Source organism: Glycine max, chromosome 11 (assembly GCF_000004515.6).
Source record: "Glycine max cultivar Williams 82 chromosome 11, Glycine_max_v4.0, whole genome shotgun sequence".
NCBI classification, from domain to species: Eukaryota; Viridiplantae; Streptophyta; class Magnoliopsida; order Fabales; family Fabaceae; genus Glycine; species Glycine max.
In genome coordinates this window covers 19,648,318-19,665,379 of record NC_038247.2, presented here as the reverse complement: position 1 = coordinate 19,665,379, position 17,062 = coordinate 19,648,318, and the positions used below count along the sequence as shown (strand labels likewise).

Sequence of the window (17,062 nt, the reverse complement as noted above, 5' to 3'; positions counted from 1 at the left end):
TGAAAGGCAGCCCTTTATCCATCCAATCCACCTCTCATGAAACCCCATTCTTCTCATCATATAGAAGAGGAATTGCCAAGACACCGAGTCATATGCTTTTTCAAAATCCATTTTGAATACCAGACAAGGCTTCTTAGATCTCCTGGCCTCCTCTACAACCTCATTTGCAATCAAGACCCCATGAAGCAGCTGTCTGCCCTTAACAAAGGCTAGTTGCCTTTCATCTATTAAGTGATTCATGACCTTGCTTAGCCTATTTGATAGGACTTTAGCAATGATTTTGTAAACACAACCAATAAGGGATATAGGTCTGAAATCACTAATAAGTTGGGGGTCCTTAATCTTGGGGATAATGGTAATGAATGATGAGTTGAGACCCTTAGGAAATACTGCATTCACATAAAATTCCGAGAAAAATCTTAGGAATTCATGCTTCAACTCATTCCAGAAGTGATTTAAGAACCTGAAATTGAGGCCATCTGGGCTTTTGTCACTCCCACAAGCCCACACAGCACTAGAAATCTCCTCCTCTTTAAAAGGTTCTGCCATCGTTTCTCTCTGATTACTGGACAGAACATTAAAGGAAACCCCATCTAGGTTGGGTCTGTTCAAGGAAGGTTCAGCAAATCTGCCTTGGAAGTGTTGGAGAATTGCAGCCTTGACCACAGCAGGTTTATCTACCCAATTGCCATCAATATGCAGCCCCCTCAGGGCATTCCTTCTTCTGCTAAAATTTATAATTCTGTGAAAATAAGAGGTGTTTCCATCACCCTCTTTGATCCACTTACTTCTAGATTTCTGTCTCACTATTGATTCATGAAGAAAAGACTGCTCCTAAAGGTCAGACTGTGTTTTTTTAAGCTGTTGGATTTGTTGTTCAGAGGGGTGAGCTGTGAGAGAATCCTCCAGATCATTCAGCTTTTTCTGAGTTTGTTTCACCTTGATGCCTAGGTCTCCACAGTTATCTCTGCTCCAGGTTTTTAGCCTATGTTTGAGGTTCTGAAGTTTGCATTTTAGTGCATACCCCCCAACCAATAGGCTAATTTACAGACTAGCAGTCCCTAACCACCTTAGTGTAGTCCTTGTTAGACAGCCAAGCGGCAAAGACCCTAAAAGGCTTAGGGCCCCAATCAGTGCATTTAGAATTCATTAGGATGGGGCAGTGATCTGAATAGTTCCTTTCAAGATTGAATTGGGAGCTATCAGGCCACTTAGATAGCCAGTCATCAGAGACTAACACTCTATCTAGCTTGCTCTTGCAAGAGCCATTAGGCCTAACCCAAGTAAAAGGCTTCCCCACACAGTAAAAGGCACCCTGGACGTATCCGTGCTACTAGAGCCGGTGTCACCATCAAGCAATACTTTGGATCAGCTCCACGGACGTCCCGCAGCGCTTCCTCCTTGCCTCCTGATGAATTACAGCAGCTGACCCAGCAGATCAGGGACCAGCTAGAGGAGTCCATCACAGAGAAAGTGACAAGGCAGGTCATGGCATCCTTCATCCAGCTTCAGTCGCAGATGCAATCTCAGGGACTTGCAATGCCTCCTAAGCTTCTGGTTGGTCCCTCAGGTCCTTGAGTGAGCACAAAGGGGAGTTGTGTTGATCCCTCAGGAAATGATCCTGAGACGGGTGACTCTGACAGGTGCGGCTTGTACATAGAAGCATATCCTGCCCTCCTGGTTGCCATGGGGAGAGTTTATGAGGGATCCACTATTGTTCATAACACTCCTTTGTTTCCTGGCCAAGTAAAGGTGAGTGTGGAGGAGGTTACAGATGCAGATGCTCCTGTTCCTGTACCCACTGATGAGGTTTCCTTAGTGGGGCAGGCACTTCACACCTTCCTTGCTTGGCCGACACATCTGGTCAAGTCTTTATCACAGCAGGTACTTATTGTCCTTACTATATGTTTCTTCTTTTTAAATTAATTCATTAAGCATGCCTCAAATTAGGCTATTTAACTTTGTTTCATGAACAGGTAGTTGTGTCTCCGGCAAAACCACCTCCGAAGCCCGATCCTGAGGTCGATGATCCGCTTTATCTGATGACATTGACCATCCCAGAGCTTTTCTTGAGGCCTTATCAGGTTAGATGGGATGCCACCGAAATCGCACACGGTGGTCAATGTCTCAGCATATCAGTGTTACAGTTGTGGATTCTGTAAGTCTTTATATAAAAGGCTTTTAATTACCTAAGTTATGGCTTTCAATTCATAAATATTTAACTTTGACTTAACATAAATAGGTATCTCACTGAAACATGTATGCGAGTGGGGAATTCTGATATCTATGGATTCCTCGAGCCACAATCCATTCAGAGGTCTGGGCAATCGCAGTTTGAGTTTGAAAGTTACATAAAGAGTTGGATGCAGAGTTCACAACGCGATGTCTATCTTGGAGCTTACCTAAATGGGTAAGTCACAAAATAACTAAATTTAATTAATGTTTACTAATGTACTAACCTATTTTAGGTTCCACTGCAGATGGTGGTCATCCTGCCCAAGGAACACCTAGTTGTCTGGTTTTGTTCATTGCATAACAGGTCAGACAACTACCTTAAGGGGATTATTAATAGGTTAGTGTTCTTTTCAATACATTTGCATTGTAATACCTTAACGTACAACACCAGTTTTTAATTGTTACTCATATGGAACAGTGCTATCAAGGGTCTTGATGATGCTCCACAGCCTAAATCAAAGGCTTCTGCTAGGTGGATTGTCATCAAGGTACGTCATTTACATAAAACTTCCACTTATATATATTTCTTTATGTGTCTGTACACTAGTTGTTTAATTAATATCCAAATTTCATTATGTATTTAGTGTAATAGACAAAAAGGAAGTACTGAGTGCAGCTACTATGTGATGCACTGGATGTCCACCATCATTTTAGGAACTTGTAGGAATAATTGAGAAGCGGTAAGTTTATTTCAAACAAAATCGATTTATTTATAATTTGTATTACATTATTAACTTATTATGATTTATTTCATCATGCAGTATTTTAACGATCCTATACCATTGGAGCCAGAGAGATTAAAAGCATTGCGGATCCAATGGGCACAGTTTTATCTCCGAGTTAGAGATTAGGCCTAGGATTTATGGACATTATCTTTAGCTTTAGTTTACTTTGGTTTAAAATTTTTTACATTTTCTATGTAACATGAACATTGAATTCATTTGGTGATTGTTCTTTATGATAAATCAATTATTTGATGTTTATTATCATTAAAACTGCTTGAAAGCAGAATAAAATGTTTATTTCCTGTGAATTGGGCCTGAAATTGCATTTGACAGGTACAATTTTAGGTTTACTGTAAAAACAGAAAGTATATATAAAAAAAATACTTGAAAACAACATCGGTTATTAACAAAAACCGATGTTAATATCATAAACAACATTGGTTATTTACACAAACCGATGTCGATATGAACCTTAACATCGGTTGTAATAGAAAACCGATGTTAACGTATGTATATTAACATCGGTTATTTGTGTATAACCGATGTCAGCGTTTGTATTTTAACATCGGTTATCTGTAGATAATCGATGTCAACTCTTGTACATTAACATCGGTTAGTTATGAATAACCGATGTGAACATTTGAATATTAACATCGGTTATGTACACATAACTGATGTTATACACAAAGAACTACACCAAATAAGTGTATGCATCATCAACGTTGACATCGGTTTTCTAGCAAAACCGATGTTAATGAAATATATTAACATCGGTTTTCGTAGGAAACCGATGTTAATGTATTACATTAACATCGATTTTGCTAAAAAAACCGATGTTAATATAACATATTAACATCGGTTTTACTGGAAAACCGATGTCAACGTTCATCATGCGTACAGTTTTTTTGCTGTTGTTCAATGTGTTTAACATCGGGTATTTAGAGAACCGATGTTGTCATATACATGTTAACATCGGTTCTCCAAAACCGATGTTAACATTGATACATTCAACATCGGCACTTTCAACATCGATTTTAGAACCGATGTAGAATGTTCTAAATAACCGATGTTGAAAGTGTATTTTCTAAAAGTGGGGATACTCAAATGCTCGACTGTATATGTAGATTTACTTCGTGTAACCTTACTAGTATATTGGTTAAGGGCATTAAAAATGCATAGATTTCAAAAGATAAGAAGTTCTCTTGATGATTAATTATTGAAAACTGATAGAATCCCTGACATTGTTGGCATTGATGAAGTTCCTTGCCAGAATGAAGATAAGCGGGAGACTTGGCATGTCCAGGTATATTATAGTTGTGTACGTTGGAAAATAGATGAATTAATTCAAGCTCCTATTTCTAACAAAGAATTCTTACTCCATTTAAGAAAATTGTTCAAATCTCTTATTATGCTATAAGAAGGGTGAAGTGATGACTTTCTTCTGAAATTTAATTTTTTTTATTGTGGAGGAAAATGCTAATTTCGTTTACTTCATTGAACATAACTTGGTTTGTGGAAATAATGTTACTGATAGACATGAGCATGCATTCAGCGTATGTCAAGGCAATTGAGAGCAGCCCAAAATTTTATCTATATTGAGAACCGATACTTTCTTGGCTCGTCATATAATTGGGATTCTTACAAAGACCTTGGTGAGTATTTAATCTCATGCATCTGTTCAGGTCTTGCAAAGGTAATATTCATTTTGCCTTTGAGTATATGCCAGTGGTACCATTAAAAAGGTATGAATGAATAAAAAGGTATAGAATGCAATCTTGGTGGGATAAATTGAAGTGATATATATCATTTATTATTACTCATCTTCATTATAATTGTATTATTTAAATAAAGAAATAAACATAAATGTACGTGCAAATATGTTTGGGTAGTTCTAATTAATTTAAAAAAATATATATTCTAAGATAATTTTTTGAAAAATCATCTTAGAATGATTACATTCTAAAATTTTTAGAAAAATTATCTTAAAAACCTCAATTTTAAATTATTTTTGTTTTAAAAACAATTGAAATAATCATCTTAAAATCCTCAATTTTTTATTTATTTATTTAAAAAACATTTTAAGATGTTTTTTGAAAAACAATCTTATTATTTTTACCTTCTAAGACAATATTTTGAAAAATCATCTTAAAATTCTTAATTTTTATTTTTTTTAAAAAGAATATTTTAAGACGATTTTGAATAAAACCGTCTTAAAATATCAGGTTTCTAAGATGGCTTTAAGAGAAATCCGTTTTAGAAATATGACATCAATTTCTGATGAAAAATCATTTTAGAAAGTGACATACCAAGAAGATTGAAAAACCATTTTAAAAAGTAAACATCTTTCGTGAAATATACTTGGGAAACCACGTCGAATTTTTTTTCCTAGTAGTATACGTTACTTTTGACCCTGAAAAATGTTGTTACAAAATATCTATTTTATTTTATTAGGTGCGATGCATGGGTAATTTGGGAAGAATTTTTTTTACTTGTTTTAAGAACATTAATGTAATTTTATATCATTTACATAAAAAGATCAAATTATAGTATAGTGATTTGAATTCTTTTCTGCCGGTACGTACATTGCGTTTTATTTTAGATAATAGAGGAAAAAATTACTACAACTAATAGAAAAGCATGTCATTCATAGTAAAAAGAGATATCATCTTATTCATGAGTGACATTCGCAATCATGTTCCTTTCTTCTCCATGGCTGCATGCTCTTGCAAACTTCAAATGATCTAATTAATAACTAATAACAGGAGTAGACACAAAAAAGAGAGAGAGAAAGAAAATCATAAAAAATGAGAAATCAAAACAATGATTAAAGTGAATGAAATATTCAAATACCTATGAAGCAAAAAATTAAAAAAAAAACCAATTAATTGTATACTCTAAAATTATGCGTGTCTTTCTAAAATACAATGAATTATAAAAATAAAAGTTAGGTATTGTTAAGTAAGATAGAAATAAAAATTATATATATGTAAGAGTTTCTAGTTTTAAAAAATAATATTTTCATGAAATAGTGTTGTTAACTATATTGTTATATTAAAACCTAAATTCAAATAATGAGTAAGATCTACGTAGGTATTATAGTACTCATTTTTATATTTGTATTTTTTAAAAAATTAATGTATTCACACTCATACGCGTGCAAATTGTGTTCTTACTGTAGATAAGTTATTTTCGAACCACAACACCAATTTTATTTCCCTGCATGACAAAAGAAAAAAAAAGTAGAAATTTAATGAATTGCAGGAATGAAAAAGCCGTATGCATTAATACGCAGAAAATGTTTGTACGTATAAAAAAAATCCAATGATTCTTGCTACTATAACATCCCCAATCATGATTTTTTGTATATATTTTTTCTAACTATTCAACCTTAAAATAATAAATTATATTGATATTAGATATAAAAAACATAGTAAATAATAATAAATAAAATAGGAGATATATAAAAAATTAGTGGGTTTTTTGTTATAAGAATGTTATCAAATCTAATACAAAAAACACACCTTGCTAATTAGGACTAGTTTTAAAGGGAATGGAGTCTTTGCATTTGGAGGAAATTGCAAATGGATCTCCCTGATGCATAAATTAGTTTTTTTGGGAATAATCTCTTACACTAAATCATATTTAGAGTCATTCTAGTAATAGAGGTAAGTCATTTTCATCAAAAATTTGATATTATTAAAAAATAAGAATTTAATGTTATTAAATGTGACATTTTTTTTATTCAAGAACTACACACTAAATAAAAATATGTTAAATATTAAACAAACACACAATAACTCAAAATGACTTATATTATGTTTTTTTTACTTGATAATTTGTTGATTCGCTGGAAAACTCAAAAGTTAATTCTCATATATATATATATATATATATATTCTAGTTGAACCAAGTTTTTAAAGAACATTACATTACCACACGCGTCGTAAGAATTTGTCTCTAGTCCACATGTATAGAATCACGAGAGTTGTTTGATCGACACATGAATATCAGGCAAAAAAAAGTTATTCACTTATTATATTAGATTAATATATTACTAGTGATTATTTCAAAATAAAATTTATATTTTCTTTACTTAGATCAATAGTCTTACTTTCAAGCAAAATAATAAATATCTTTCTTATTTATTAAATAGATTCATTTACTATAATATTTCTCCATAAAAGAAAGAGATAAAATATTAAGTTATTGTTAAATAAAATATAAATCAGAACATAAAACTAGAGAGAGTAGTAGAGAAGAAGAAAAGAAAAGAGTGTATAGTGAGAATAATTATTTTGTATTTTATTTTTAATAAGAGTAATTTATTTATAAAAATAAAAGATAATTGAGGAAGTTATAAAAAATAAAATTAAATAAAAAAGATTATGAAAATTATGAATAACCAAAAAAAATTATTCATAACAATTATGGTCACTTTTGTACATTTAGTATACTGGGGGAATAGAGAAATACAGAGTTAAACATAGTAAAATAATTAAGAAATTGAAATATTTCATTGAGAATATTCGTTTGGAAACTTTCCAAAAAGCAAATCTTAGGTTCTTCTTTCCATCGGACCAATAGGGAATCCATAATGAAGTTTTTTATTATGTAAATATGTTACATCATGATTTAGCAATTACATCCGATCTCCAAAACCATTCCAATTCTTAAAAAAAAAAATTCTCTTTTTGAATGGAATATTTACAAAATCTTCATGAATATGATCAGAGGACATAATTAATCCATTATTTATGTTTTGGTTGTTCATTTCCTTTTCGTTTGTGTTGAGATCGAGAGATATATTCATCAATTATTCAATTTTGATTTTTGTTTCAAATTTATGCATGTCAACCGATGACGCAATCAAGAAAAAATAAGAACAAAGTAAAGCTTAAGTTTTATTAAGACATTCATGATGTAATGTTTGGATACACAAAGAGATGCAATAATCCATTATTAGGAACTAGAACTAAATATACATTAAGAACCTTATAGTTGCATCCCAAGATCCTATTTTCTGGCACTCAGTTTGGAGGTGCTACACCAAGAATATTATTATTGGTGGAACTTGGATGCGGACATTGACACACATGATCAATACATACGGCTCTACAACCACACATTATATTATGACATCCAACTCGACACTCGAAGTCCTTGTCACAATGTGATTTATATATGGGTCCCCTTGCTTCTGACTTAATGCAGATATCTGCATTCCCAAATAATACAATGGTATGAACAACGCTACTTGTTATGTAATGATTCAAAGATTTGGTAAACAAAAAAATATAGTGTATAGAAAAATGCATGACTCATTTGAGTTGAGAAATGAGGGAGGGGGAAAATAAACATCATTACTAACCTGAAGCCATGATGGAAAAAGCTAATAAGAATGCTACTATGACAACGGAATGTCTTGATGAGTCCATATTGTTCGTAAAACATGTTCTTTAGGCACATGTATTGATGTATATATAATCAAACGGTGAGACTAGCTTGACCCAAAAAAGAAATATAATCTTTTTTTTTTTTAATTGAATTTGTTATTGTCATAACTCAAGCATTAAATGTAAATGTAATACTTTATTTATTAATGCATTAATGTAATACTTATATATATATATATATATATATATATATATATATATATATATATATATATATATATGATCTATGCACATACGTCACTTTTAATCTCCGATCTCTTTGACATAAAATATCTATTTCATTAAATATTTTTTTTATTGCTCTATATCTCTTACTATTTACTATTATTTAAAAGATTGTTATACAAATATAATTTCTCATTCTTAATTGGACCTTACCACACCTAATTATGATATCACAAGGCTAGTCGGCTAATTTACATAGTTTTATATTTTTTTATTAATAAATATAAGTTGTTAATTATTTTTTTAATTAGTTAAGGGACTATTTGTTTCATGGATTTGATTATATTTCCAAGAATAATATTTATGGGAATGCTATTATTAGGAATGTTGTTCTCATCAAAGATATTTGATACACGCTTCTAATTCTTAAAATTTTTTTAAAATTGAATTTAATTTAAAATAAAATATTAAATAAATGAGGTTGAATAAAAGAAAAATAAAAAAAAATATTTTAAACATTCCTTGGAGAATATAAGATTCTATCCCTTTACATGGGAATAAGAAGATGAAGAAACATGTGAAATATTAATTTCTCAGGAAACTTTTTATTACTTTTTAACAAATATCAGAATATATATTTACATGTTCATATTTCTAAAAATCCAATAATCTAATATTATGTGAAGCAAACGTTCTCTCACAAACTATGTTTAAGGTAAAAATTTAACATGATTATTGTAGCTATTTTATTTGACTCAAAAAAATAATCCTAGCTATTTTAATTCATTGCATTCCTGTGTATTCGTTCGGTTTTCCTTTCCAGCTTTTTATTTTTATTTTTTATCGAGGGCTCTTTTTCCGGCTATCACTCCCTCCTTTTTGACTTTTCCGTAACTTTGATTCCCTTATTTCAGCATCAGTTTTATGCTTTTATTAACTCACCGAACAACGAACTTCATGTACTTTATACTCAAATAAGCTAAGGAGGAAAATTATTAAGTAATTCTACGCCACAATCAGTCTATTGCTTCAATTAATTAATCTTTAACTTCTTGTTTGGTGAAATTATTGTAGCTAGAATTTGAAGGAATTTAAAAAAAAAATAATGTGAGTCTCACGTCTGCACCACATTACTTAAATTTAATTTTTTTTCTCTATTTCATTCTATTAAAAGATTGATTAATTTATTATCCATACAAAACACACACACCCAAACTCTAAACTCATATATCCTACAAACTCCTTTAGGATTAGGGATGTCAAGGAGACAGGACTCAAGTGGAGAGTATTCTTCTACTCCCGTCCCCCAACTAACCCTCTGTCCTTGTCTCCGATTCCATATGTGAGGGATTTTTTTCCCTTGTCCTCATCCTCATCCGCAACACAATCTCTGTAGCAGAGGCCCAAAATTTAAAAAAAAACATTAATTTTAAATTTGAATACAAGTAAACAAAAAAACGAAAGTCTCGACAACATAATACTCAAACTCAAATAATTCATATACGGTTAAACTAAAATAAACAAATATGGATAATAAATTTAATTTAAAATAATATAAACGTAATATTTAATAACAATACAAATAATTCAAAATACAAATATTTTTTTATAATATTTTCAACCTTTAATATTTTATTATTAAAAATATAAAATAACAATTAATATAAGAATAATTATATAATTTCCTCATGCGAGGGGTGGAATGCATGAGTTACTAAAATATTACATTAATGTTCGGTTCATTAATATTCAAAACAACAGTTATATAACAAAAAATAGTTGATACAATTAATGATTGATTACTTTATGTTAAATATACATATTATATATATATATATATATATATATATATATATATTTAATATTAACATTTAATGCATGAGTTACTACAATATTGTATTAATGTTTGGTTCATCAATATTCAAAACAATAGTTAATTCAATTAATATTTTGACTCTTGAGTATATTCAAATATGAATAATAAAAAAAAAAAACATGCTCAACATAGTCTAATCATTTGCGATTTTTGTAATTTCAAAATCTCTAAAAAAATATTAATTTTAAATGTTTAAATAATTTAATTAATTATTTATTTTAATGAATTTTTTAATTTAATGCACAAACTAAGCTTAATTTAATAAAATATAATCGTAATTATAATTAAGAAAATTAAATTAAATTAATTTAAGTAAATATATTAACTTAATTTTTTTTATCTATAAGAAATGAATATAAGTACGTAACTACAACAAAAGAAAAAAAATATTAATTTAATTTATTTATTCACTATGTGTATTAATTATTGTCAATGGTGAAAAGGATATGAAACTTAGTTCAATATTATGCGGGTTGCGCAATTTCAAAATTTATTTACTTTTCTAAGTTTTGAAAAAAAAAAAAAAAAAACCCACCATATTTGCTTATATAAGGATACACTTGGCTACCATATTCCACAAATAACATGGATGGTTTAAGGAATTTTGTTGTCAAATTGGCATTCATATAATTGGCTTTCATCATTATTGCATCAGGTGAGAAATTAAATCATGTTTTTAATCTATCATTACTCGTCTCTCAAGCCAATTTACCTTCAAATATATTTGGTGTTACGTATAGTTAATGTTGCTCTTATACTCATGCATTGTTTGTTGATGCTGATATGCGCATGAAATGGGAAGCTAGAGGACCCGTTGTGCGTTGGCACAATACTAATGACTCACAGTGCCAATACTTTAGTCCAACTTACGGTTGCAAATGACAACATATTGGTGTTTCAAGCATCTCCAAATTGAGTAAAGGTATCTTGTTATTATCTGGTACATGGATGGGAACAATAAAATATAAATATAGAAGGCTAGGGTTGCATCCCTTTTTAGTGTATCCCAATAGCATCTCATGAATTTTAATAACACTTAAGGCTTAAAATTTTCCTTAATCATTCCTCATTGATACCTACCTCTAGTTTCAAGATATATATATATATATATATATATATATATATATATATATATATATATATATATATATATATATATATATATATATATATATCTTGCATATTGATAATTTATGAGCAATTATCTTAGTTTTTCTTTAGAATTTTTGTTCATAATTGTTATTTTGTTAATAAATTGTATAAAATATTTTAGAAACTAAAAATATATAGTTTTTCATGTTATTGTATAAATTTGGATGTTACAATAGCATATTTTGATCATCAAAGAATGCGGAGCTGCAAACATGATCTTGCCACAACATAATGTGTTTTTACCACGGCAAAACATGGCTCTTGATAAGTTAGAAATCATGAAGATTCATTACAGTACAGCTGCAGTTCGTCACAACGAGTCTACAAAGTTGAAGACCTTAGAGTTAACAAAAATTCGTTCTGATGAGTCAACCTTTTGACACGATGAACAAGGTTTAGAAGCATGAAGATCAAGTGCAAAAGTCCTTAGTGTATAAGTATAATTTCTCTGCAGCGAAAATTCTTAGGCATAAAAAAAATGTAATCTTAGTTCTATATATATAAAAAGTTTTTAACATCTTTTGTACAAACTTTTGGTTCATTTGTGAATTTTAGAAATAAAATGTTCAGTTGTCTCTCTCTTTTCCTCCATTGTTACTCTATCTTGAGGTTGTATTTGAATCCTTCATGATCCAAATGAGCTAAATTTCATAGTTGTTGAGTGAAAGAAGTAGAATTCAAGGGTGTAATCCTCTATTTTCTTATCACTTCCCTTAGATAATGTGATCCTATTTCAATTTTATGCTTAGATGCATGTTAGGAGTGACCAACCAAACTTTTTTATCTGGATTATGTGGAAAAAACTTCAAATCGTGCATCCTAATTGAGATTGTGCAAAGATTTGATGTCAAGAATGAATCAAACACTTGTATTTGTAAAGATTCAATGATCAAGCTCTCAATTTCTAGGTGTAAATCACCTAAGGAATTAGGGATTTAGGTTGGAACTCAAAGATTAATCACTAAGGAATCAGGACTAGTCATTATAGTTTGGATCTTAGCTGGATTGAACTAGGAGATTAATTAGAAATGAATAACATATGAAGAATTTTATGAATTTCATCTTAGTAACACTTTTCTTTGTTTGAATTTAGTTTCGCTAAAAATATTTCTTTCAAAAATTGACACCTCACTTCACTAAGCAATTGACACCTCACTTCACTGAAACCTTTTTTTCCAAAAATTGAAACTTACCGCATTCGCCACAACAAATTGACAACTTGTTGTCGCGAATGTGCCTAAAAATTATTTATTGATTTCCTTTATGTTGCACACAGTCTATGTGGATATGATAACTCAATACTTACTTTTTCTTTCTACAATTAGACTAGGTTCACTTGTCTATTATTTCTGAAGCACAACAAGAAACTAGCGTCGTTACCAAGACTTTTGTCTCAAGCATTTAGGCAATTGACAATTTTGATATGTATTAGATAGTTAGATTGAATTCTTTTAAACTTATATTTCATCTATTCTTTATTCTTATTGATTATTGATACTCTGATTTAATTGTTTCTTTGTAAATTAACTTTTTTCTTAGACATGTGTAGGTCTTTCATATTTAAATAGTGGGTGTTCATAAAATCCATAATGAAATAAGGGAGTATTCAAAACACTTGCATTGGAATAAGAGGATCTGTTTGATGTCTAAAGTATACTCCAACAATAATAAATACAGAAAATAAGAATTGTGTACCGATATGCATCCTTGAAACAATAAAAAAATTCAATAGTGTGAAGACTTTGTATGTATCCACGATGAGATCAATCTTTGCTATTAACTTTTTGATGAGTGAAACTCAAAAGAACAAACTCTGTTTCTACTTTTATAGTCTAGAAATTAGACTTGAACTTTTCTAGTTTATGTCTAATATTGTTTGCTCTAAGGCATATGCTTCTATTTATAATGTTGAAAGAATATATACATTTGATCCTTTTCAAAAAAGGAGAGATTTAATTTAAAATAACTCCCTGATTTAAGGTAAAGATAATTCACAAATAATCACATGATTAATTATAATGATTGATCACATGATTTGGTCTTGATATGTATCAATAGAATTTTTTTCTTATTTTGTGGACAACTTTCACATATATAAAAAAGATAATCTTTATTTATATTAATTATATTTTTCGTGCTAGCAAAGAATATAATAATATTTCACTATAATATTAATTTGATTAAATTAAATTTTCTAATTTAATTATCAAACAAACTATTTTCTTATGCAAAGATTGAAATACTCGTTTGTGTGTGATCTCGTAGGTTTAATATTAAATCGGTGATAAATTAATCATAATTAATTTACTAATCAAGGTAGATGTATATCAACATTCCTTGACGTCCGGATAACATAAAATAGCATTATTTACTTCAAGAACAAATAGAAGAATAATGTAATTTTTTCATCATTTACAACTCAAGATTAACTCTAGAGTATAGTATTATAGTAAAGCTCTAATAAGTTAACACGTTATATTTAATTAATGAATGACTTAAGAAATTATTTTTTTCTTTCATTCAATTGTCCTAGTCAAGGTCTTAATTATATCATCATAGAGCTCAAACTCAACCAAGAGTTGATGGATTCCTTCTTGATTAATCATTAATTCTACAAGTATTTAATTATATATATCCAATATCCATTGAACTAATGTCCTAAGGAATTAGGTATCCAGACTTAAAATATGATAAATAAATTGTTAATTAATATGATAATTTTAATTCAAATGAAACTATTATATTTCTTCTTGAAAACATTATATTGACAGATTAAGGTAATATTAATCATTCGAAAGTTTCAATTAAGTCAGTTTAATGATGACATTCACATGTGCATCATCTATATATGCAATTTAATCAATGAAATCTATTAATCTTTATCCAATAAAGACCATTACATATATATTGATCTATCCTGATTACTAATGTCCTATTCACAATAATCATATGATCAAGAACAATCTAGATTAAAATTGTAAAAGACTTGTTTCTCATTATCATAATCTCTATCATGATAACAAGTCTCTAATTTTAATCAAGGATTTGTCAAGTTAACTATTTAATTAAAAATTTAATAATAACACAATAATAAAATAAAGAACAATTTTTTACTAAAATTGATAACATGATGGATTGGATCTTGGACATACAAATTTATCCCAACAGTCTCCCACTTGCATTAAAGTCAAACACTCATGTATTCCATTACTAATTTCATTTTATGCTCAACTACTTTGGTTTCAATTTAGAGTCTCCTTAAATGAGGTACAATATTTAGTTTTTCTTAAGTGCTTAAGAATGGTCTTATCCAATTTTAGTGCTCCCCACCAAGACTTTCTTGATATCAACTAGTTACACCTAGTTCATAAATAATATTAAAATATGCAAAAATCATGGTACTCTAGTTATGTATTCTCTCTCTTCATGAGTTTTAGGACAATCCTTCCTACTGAGAGTAACTCCAGTTCTTATTACCAAATAATCACTTGATGCGTAAAAAATGTACTCGCTAAGGGTAAGTATACCCTACGCAGTAGCAACAGTGGACATGAAAGTTCAGATATCGTACCCTAGACTAGTTGTGTTTCTAAATAATCTAAATCACATAAACTAAATAATTTTGAGTTTTTATCTTGAGTTGGAGATTGTTTGTGTTTGCGTTCAAAAATTAAACTAAAGACATGCAACAATTTTAAAGAAGAGATATTTATGAATAAAAGTGACTCAGATTATGATTTCATGTGTACCATTTTTCTCCTAATTCCTATTTTAATTAAGAACTTTCAGTTACCAATTAATTGTCTAATACATCTTATTTTAATTATCAGCCTAAGGTAATGTCTAAGAATACTCTTCCTCCTAAATCAATCCTACATTGGTCATTAAGGATTTAATTTAGGGTTAAGGATGAACAATAAAGAAGTTTGGAAAAATGGGATTCATGCCGCCAGTTTGGTCATGCAAGCTTTATTAACCTTATCATTTTATAGGCCAGTTAATTATGAGAAAATGGTCTTTAACATGCACTCAACTAATAATCAAAATGATTAATTACAATATAGAAGTGAAAGCAATAAAAAGATACAATTAACTGAATAACATCAAAGAACTTTATTAAAAAGAGAAACTAGAGTACATGAGTACAACTACATCACAATCTAAATTCTAAGGGGTTTAGCCAACCATGTTCATAGAATAACTAAACAACATACAATATTACATTAAAAATAAAAGAGATTGAAAACCCTTATAGATTCGAATCCTAATTGTTCCTGGTGTAGTTCTTCTTTCAAAATCTCTTATCGTTTGTAAAATGCCTCCTGAATTTCCAATCTTACAAATTACAGACTCTAACTTCTTATCTATAAACTCCTAAAGATAATCACTTTAATTAGGCACACTATAGATAAATATTTTAATACGATCTCTAAAGGTAATCACCTTAATTAGGCACACTATGGATAGAAATTCTAATATAATTTCTAAAGGTAATTACTTTAATTAGGTGCACTATAGATAAATATTTTGATTCGATCCCTAAAGATAATTATTTTTATTAGACGCCTAAAGATAGTTTCCTCAATTAAGCTTACTATGATCATGGCAGTATCCATTATGACAATTATCAAAATCCTAGCGCTAAAGCTTGAGATGTTGTGAAATGACGAAGGCCCTCATGATTGACCACGATCTTCTTGGTTGACCACGATCGTGATCAATGCACCACGACCGTTATCAAGTGAAATTTGCATCAGATTTTCATGAAATTGTGTATTTTCCAACTTTTCCAGTTGATTGAGCGATTGTACTTGTAACCACCCACCTCGTCGCTACGATATTACTAACTCTAAAATATGGCATTTCAATTTTAAGTGAAAGCTCCATTAATTTGATTATCAAAATGAGGGTAAATTTTTCGCGATATACATTATCAAACAACACACAAATACATGAATAAATACACACACACACATATTAAACCACTATACATCATTCACATGTCAGAACATAATTCAATTTTAACATGTATCTAAACCTAGGATTTACATGCCCAATCAAAAAGAGTCAAGGAACCAACTAAGAAAGAGTTGATAACAAAACACAACTCTCTCTCAAAATAAATTCCAACGTTATCATGTCGGCTTGGTGGGTCCAACAAAAGACTTCTTTCCAAGACACCTATCACTGCTCATCTGCTCCCACGAACGAAAGTTCGAGATCATCACAGACACTAACCACACCATACAAAAATTGCAAGTGTGGGTTTATTATAAAAGATTAACAAACACCACTTGACAATGATTAGCAAGAAAACAATAACAATAATCACAATTACTCCCAATAATCCTTTAGTTCATCATACACTTAACAAACTAGTCATCCATTTTTTCAAATTCAAATCAATTATGCTAAAAATGATGCATGCACCTGACTTAACTCTAAAATGCAATGTG

The 17,062-nt window shown here is 29.8% G+C and overlaps 1 long non-coding RNA gene across 1 annotated transcript; it reads right to left on the bottom strand.

The window, feature by feature from the left end:
* Positions 1-7,837: 7,837 nt before the first annotated feature.
* LOC100782410 (uncharacterized) lies at positions 7,838-8,432 on the bottom strand. Its single transcript, XR_416859.4, has 2 exons — positions 8,329-8,432; positions 7,838-8,175 (listed from the first exon to the last, which is right to left on the bottom strand). It is a non-coding gene; the product is annotated as an uncharacterized lncRNA (long non-coding RNA).
* Positions 8,433-17,062: the final 8,630 nt, after the last annotated feature.